The sequence below is a fragment of the Bos javanicus genome, chromosome 9, assembly GCF_032452875.1.
Source record: "Bos javanicus breed banteng chromosome 9, ARS-OSU_banteng_1.0, whole genome shotgun sequence".
Lineage (NCBI taxonomy): Eukaryota > Metazoa > Chordata > Mammalia > Artiodactyla > Bovidae > Bos > Bos javanicus.
This window is the reverse complement of record NC_083876.1, coordinates 63,732,191-63,739,849: the sequence shown is the minus strand read 5'-3', so window position 1 is coordinate 63,739,849 and position 7,659 is coordinate 63,732,191.

The window sequence follows — 7,659 nt, the reverse complement described above, 5'->3', positions numbered from 1 at the left end:
CCTCAAAGTCCATCCATGTTGTCACAAATGACAGAATTCCCTTCTTTATAATGGCTGAATGATAGTCCATTGCATAGATGTACAACATTTTCTTCATCTGTTGATGGACACTTAGAACACTTATGTTGTTTCCATATCTTGGCCACATAATTACTATGGATAATGTTCTGCAATGAACATGAGGGTGCAGATATCTCTTTGAGATCATGTTTTCCTTACCTTAAGATATATATCCAGAAGTATGTAAGTAATGCTGGTTAGTATGGTAGTTCTATTTTAAATTTTTTGAGGAGTTTCCATAGAGGATGCACCAACTTTCTATTCCTGCTGATAGAACACAAGGGTTCCCTTTTCTCCATATCCTCATCAACACTTATTATAACTTGTCCTTTTAAAAATAGCCATTCTAGAATATGTGAGATAATATCGCACTGTGGCTTTAATTTCCCTTTTCCTGATGGTAGTGGTGTTGAGCACCTTTTCACATATCTGTTGACCATTTGTATGTCTTCTTTGGGAAAATGTCTGTTTAGTTCCTCTGTTCATTTTTCAAATGGATTTTTTTTCCTGTTGAGTTGCTTGAGTTTTTTATATATTTTGGATATTAACCCCTTATCAGATATGTGATTTGAATATTTTTCTCCCATTTGGTAGGTTGCCTTTTCATTTTGTTGATGGTTTTCTGTGCTGTGCAGAAGTTTTTTTGGTTTGCCATAGTACCACTTGTTTGTCTTTGTTTTTGGTGTGAAATCCAAAAAGTCATGGTCATGACTAGGTCATTTTAATGATATTAATTCTTCCAGTCCATGTGTGCCGGATACCTTTCCATTTCTTTCTTTCATCAATGTCTCATAGTTTTCAGTTTAGAGATCTTTCATCTCTCTGGTTAATCTTATTCCTAAATATTTTATTCTTTTTTAGTGAAAGTGAAAGTGCCCACTCTTTGTGACCTCATTGACTATAGCCCACCAGGCTCCTCGGTCCGTGGGATTCTCCAAGCAAAAATACTGGAGTGGGTTACATTCTCTTCTCCAGGGGGTCTTCCCAACCCAGATTTTGAACCTAGGTCTCCTGCACCACAGGCAGATTCTTTACCGTGGCTGTCCAATTGTAAATGAGATTGCTTTCTTCTTTTTCAGATAGTTCATTGTTCATGCATAGAAATGCAGCTGATTTTAGAATATTGGTTTTTAGATCCTGCAACCTTACTAAATTCTTTTACTAATTTGAATAGATCTTTGGTAGAGTATATATAATGTCATATCATCTGCAGCAGATACAATTTTACTTCTTCCTTTCTGATTTGGATGCCTTTTATTTCTTTTCCCTATCTAATTTCTATGGCTAGGACAACCAATATTAAATAGCAATGATAAGGGTGGGCATTCTTGTCTTATTCCTGATCCTAGAGGAAAAGCTTTCAGCTTTCCACTGTTCAGTATAATGTTAGCTCTGTCACATATGGCCTTTATTAGGTTGACATTTGTTCTCTCTACACCCAGTTTGTTAAGAGAATTTTTTAAAATAGTGAACAGATATTGAGTTTTGTCAAATGCTTTTTCTGCATCTATTGAGATAACTATATTATTTTTATCCTTCATTTTGTTAATATGGTATATCACATTGACTGATTTGTGAATTTTGAAACAGCCCTGCATCCCTAAAGTAATCCCATTTGTTCATGGTGTATGATCCTGTCAAATAGCCCTGAATTTGGTTTGCTAATAATTTATTGAAATATCTTGCATTCACGTTTATCAGGGATATTGGCCTGGTATTTTTTATAGCATCCTTGTTTGGGTATGGTATTAGTTATGTAGGCCTCATAAAATGGGTTTGAGGTATTCTCTCCTCTTCTACTTTTTGGAAGAATTTGAGAAGACTTTGTTAGGTTGTATTTGAGGGGTCCTTTTAGCTGATTAGTTTTGAGAGATCATATTGTCAAGACTGTTCCACCCCCTTCAGACCTTAATATGGACCCCTGATATTACAGTGGGCAAAACCCTTCCTTGTTTCAGCTGTTATTCTTAAATTGACCCTTTGAACTTTTTAGTGTCCACCTGTTGGTTTTTTTTTGGATTCTTGGGTCAATCAGCTGTCTTTTGCTTCTCTTTACTTTCCTCTGTTATTGATACCATGCATCTTGTGTACTTGTTGATTTTTATGCTTACATATTTACATTTTGGGGTTTGTAAAGCTACCTTTAACCTAGTTTTGTTGTAGATGTTGTCTGTGGGCTTTTTATATTGCTACTCTAGTTGCTGTATTTGTTTTTATGCTGAGATTTGGGGAAGTCCAAAAGCTACGTTGGTTCTGCTGGCCGTCTTCCTAGAATCCTCTATGATTTGTATTAAAAAAATTTAAAGCCACTCTTATGGCTTCTACTGCCTACAGTCACTGTACTAGTTTGTTAGGGCTGCCAGGCCTCTCTCCTTGACTTTTGCATGGCTCTCTTCCTTCCTCCTGTGTCTTCATACCATCTTCTCTCTGTTCATGTCTGTGTCTAAATTTCCTCTTCTTTTAGGAACACCAGTCATAATGAATTCAGCCCATTTTAATAAACTCACTTTACCTCTTTGAAGATCTTATCTCCAAATATAGTCACATTCTAAGGTACTGAGGATTAGGACCACAAGAGATGAATTTGGTAGTGGGAGGGGTGAGAAGGTGGGGTGGATGGAGAACACACAATTTGATTTATATCAACCACATGTGTTCTAATGACTCCAAAATCTTCTTTTTGTGTCTCTTGCCCAGTACATCTCTGCCAGGTCCCTTTCCCACCATTTATAGTTAACATAGTTAACATAGTCCTTAGTTAACATCGTTCTGCTGCTGCTACTGCTAAGTTGCTTCAGTCATGTCAGACTCTGTGCGACCCCATAGACGGCAGCCCACCAGGCTCCCCCATCCCTGAGATTTTCCAGGCAAGAACACTGGAGTGGGCTGCCATTTCCTTCTCCAATGCACGAAAGTGAAAAGTGAAAGTGAAGTTGCTCAGTCGTGTCCAACTCTTAGCGACCCCATGGACTGTAGCCCACCAGGCTCCTCCGTCCATGGGATTTTCCAGGCAAGAGTACTGGAGTGGGGTGCCATTGCCTTCTCCATAACATAGTTCACTGGATGAATAAGTTACCTGGTAGACAATTAGATATGTAGTTCCACAACACTTAAAACCTAACATGTCTACAATGGTACGCATTTTCTTTTCTTTAAACTTGTTACTCTCTTTGCATTCATTAACTTGGTAAGTGGCACCAGTATAGTCATTTAGTTTCCCAGGTTGGAAATCAGAGGTTATAATAGAACCTCTTTAGGGATTCCCAGGTGGTTCAGTGGTAAAGACTCTGCCTGCTAAAGCAGAAGATAGGGTTCAATCCCTGGGTCAGGAAGATCCCCTGGAGGAAGAAATGACAACCCCCTCCAGTATTCTTGCTGGAGGAATCCCATAGACTCAGGATCATGGCAGGCTACAGTTCTTGGGGTTGAAAAAATTTGGATGAAACTGAGCATGCACGTAAGCTCTTTAACATGTCCTCTCTCTAAAAAGAGTCAAGAAATTCTTCTGTTTCTATTTCCTTAACATTTTTCTTATCTATTCCTTTTTTCCTCCACCTGTGATTGCTACTGTCTTGTTTAGAAACCCTCTCTATCTACTAGGATTCCTCCTTCCCTTAAATTAACACTGAATTTATTTATTTAGGAATCGGTAATACACTCACATGATTCCAGACTCAAAAGCTCTAGTGAAATGCCTGTACCCACGCATCTCATTCACCCAGTTCACCTCTCTGGAAGCTACTAAATGTTATCAGTTTCTAGTGTTTCCTTCCAGAGATATTTTATGCATATGTTATTTTTTTTCATGTGCTGCATGCATATTAAATGCATAAAATGCTTTTGTTTGTCCTTTTTACTTAAAAGGTGGGATATACTGCATGTTGTTCTGCAAATTAATTTTTTGTAATTTAATAATTTAACATGATAATAATTCATTCTATGTCAATACATAAATGTTTTTGGTATAGCTTTATTTCATACATGGGTGACTATTGATCATTCAGGTGTTATGAATAACCTTGTATATGACCTTCTATGCATGTGCAAATGTACCCATAGGATAAATTCCTCCAAGTGAAATTGCTGAGGTATGTAGGTTTTTAGTACTGACAGATGTTGCCAAATTGCCCTTCTTTTTTTGCTGTAGTCCTTTTTACTGATTTCTCTGCTTTGATTTCACCCTCCATGATGCTGCCAGAGGCAATCTCTAAAATGAAACTCTGATCATGTTACTCTACTTCTTAAAACTCATTAGTGATGCTCAATTTCTTTTCAGAAAAAACCAAACTCCTTGAATGAAATATATAACCCTCCCTTGTGGGTATTTGCTTATCTGCCAGTCTCACTGCTTCCCATTTCCCCAGGTACACTTTATACTTTGGTTAAACTAGTTCAGGTATCCCATGCAGTCTGTGCTTCATGCCTCTGTACAATACCTCTGTTGGAATACCTGCTCATTCTTCAAGATTCAGTTTAGTCACCTACTCAAATGACATAGAACATGCCTTGGTTCCTGCCATCACAGTGGGAGGTACATGCGTCTAACATTACTCTTTGTCACTGGATAGGAATTACCTGTTTATATCCATCTCTCCTAGCCTGCCAATTAAGTAGTTATAGAATTGATGTGGCACCAAGAAGATATGAAAGGAATGCAGAATCCAGTCAGGTAATAAGGAGACGTGTTGAATCCACTCAACCAGAGAAGGAAATTAGCTGTAGCTCCAGGTGGGGTAAAGTATACAATACTCCAGTAATTTATCCTCCAAGTCGGGTAAAGTATACCAAATTAAATGGTAAAAAAAAGTCAAGAGAAGTTATGATGAGTATTGGGTAACGTGAAATGAGAAAGACACCTAGGGGAAACATAATGTCAACATGTCTAGTCTCCTTTACTGTCTCTCCCTTCTCACTTTATCTGCAGCAATATGACTGTTCTTCAGACTTACCATGTTGGGGTCTCTGCTTGACATTCCCTTCTCTATTTTAGCTGCATGGTGAATGTCAGCTCTTTTCTCAAAACCCGGATCAAAGGTTAACTTCCTTGAAAAACTATCCCTAGAACTGAGGAAAATTTCCTCCCCCTCTAACACTTCTGAAGCCTGAACTTCTTTTCTTTCGTTACTCTATCACACAATACTGTAATTTATTTATTTGCATGGCTCTTGATTTTGCCCAGCAAGACCAAGAGCTTTTTGAGGGCAGAAGTATGTATTATTCATCTTTGTATCTTTAGTATCTCCAGAACAATGTTTGGACATAGTTATTGTAGTTCAGTATCTAAGTCGTGTTCGACTCTTTGGGACCCCATGGGCTGCAGTGTGCCAGGCTTCCCCATCCTTCCCTATTTCCTGGAGTTTGTGCAAACTCATGTCCATTGAGTTGGTGATGCCATTCAACTATCTCATCCTCAGTTGCCCCCTTCCTGTCCCGCCCTCAATCTTTCCCAACATCAGGGTCTTTCCCAATGAGTTGGCTCTTTGCATCAGGTGTTTAAAGTATTGGAGCTTCAACTTCAGCATCAGTCCTTTCAATTAATAGTCAGGGTTGATTTCCTTTAGGATTTGCTGGTTTGATCAGTCAATTGATCTCTTTGAGACCAAGGAACTCTCAAGAGTCTTCTCCAGTACCACAATTTGAAAACATCAGTTCTTCAGTGCTCAGCCTTCTTTATGGTCCAATTCTCATATCCGTATATGAACTATTGGAAAAACCACAGCTTTGACTATACAAACTTTTGTTAGCAAAGTAATGTAATATGTAATGCAATAAAGTAATATGTAATAATATGTCACAATAAACTGTGGAAAATTCTGAAAGAGATGGGAATACCAGACCACCTGACCTGTCTCTTGAGAAACCTGTATGCAGGTCAGGAAGCAACAGTTAGAACTGGACATGGAACAACAGACTGGTTCCAAATAGGAAAAGGAGTACGTCAAGGCTGTATATTGTCACCCTGCTTATTTAACTTCTATGCAGAGTACATTGTGAGAAACACTGGGCTGGAAGAAGCACAAGCTGGAATCAAGATTGCTGGGGGAAATATTCATAACCTCAGATATGCAGATGACACCACCCTTATGGCAGAAAGTGAAGAGGAACTAAAAAGCCTCTTGATGAAAGTGAAAGAGGAGAGTGAAAAAGTTGACTTAAAGCTCAACATTCAGAAAACGAAGATCATGGCATCTGGTCCCATTACTTCATGGTAAATAGATGGGAAAACAGTGGAAACAGTGTCAGACTTTATTTTTTTGGGCTCCAAAATCACTGCAGATGGTGACTGCAACCATGAAAGTAAAAGACACTTACTCCTTGGAAGGAAAGCTATGACCAACCTAGATAGCATATTGAAAAGCAGAGACATTACTTTGCCAACAAAGGTCCGTCTAGTCAAGGCTATGGTTTTTCCAGTGGTCATGTATGGATGTGAGAGTTGGACTGTGAAGAAGGCTGAGTGCTGAAGAACTGATGCTTTTGAACTGTGGTGTTGGAGAAGACTCTTGAGAGTCCCTTGGACTGCAAGAAGATCCAACCAGTCCATTCTGAAGGAGATCAGTCCTGGGTGTTCTTTGGAAGGACTGATACTAAAGCTGAAACTCCAATACTTTGGCCACCTCATGCAAAGAGTTGATTCATTAGAAAAGACTCTGATGCTGGGAGGGATTGGGGGCAGGAGGAGAAGGGGACGACAGAGGATGAGATGGCTGGATGGCATCACCGACTCGATGGACGTGAGTCTGATTGAACTCCGGGAGTTGGTGATGGACAGGGAGGCCTGGCGTGCTGCAATTCATGGGGTTGCAAAGAATTGGACATGACTGAGCGACTGAACTGAACTGAATAATATGTAAAGTAAAAGTAATAATGTAATAAAGTAATATGCTGTCTAGGTTTGTCATAGCTTTTCTTCCAAGAAGCAAATATCTATTAATTTCATGACTGCAGTCACTGTCTACAGTGATTTTGGAGCCCAAGAAAATAAAATCTACCAGTTTCCATTTTATCTCCATCTATTTGCTGTTAAGTGGTGGGACCAGATGTCATAATCTTAGTTTTTTGAATGTTGAGTTTTAAGTCAGCTTTTTCACTCTCCTCTTTCACCCTCATCAAGAGACTCTTTAGTTCCTTTTTGCTTTCTGCCATTACTGTGGTATCATCTGCAAACTGAGGTTGTTGATATTTCTCCCAGCAGTCTTGATTCCAGCTTGTGATTCATCCAGCCTGGCATTTCACATAATGTACTCTGCACATAAGTTAAATAAGCAGTGTGACAACATACAGCCTTGACATACTCCTTTCCCAATTTTGAACTAGTCTGTTGTTCCATGCCTGGTTTTAACTGTTGCTTCTTGACCTGCATGCAGGTTTCTCAGGAGACAGGTAAGGTGGTCAGGTATTCCCATCTCTTTAAGAATTTTCCATAGTTTGCTGTGATCTACTGTCGAAACAGTGGTTGGATATAGTAGGTGCTCAATAGATGTTTGCTAAGCTGAATTGACTGTGTGTCTATTTGTTGTCTGTAGTGTAATCCAGCAGCCTAATTATCCAAACAGGCTCTGTCTCTTCCCAGCAGTGTGACCTTGGGAAAGTTTCTGA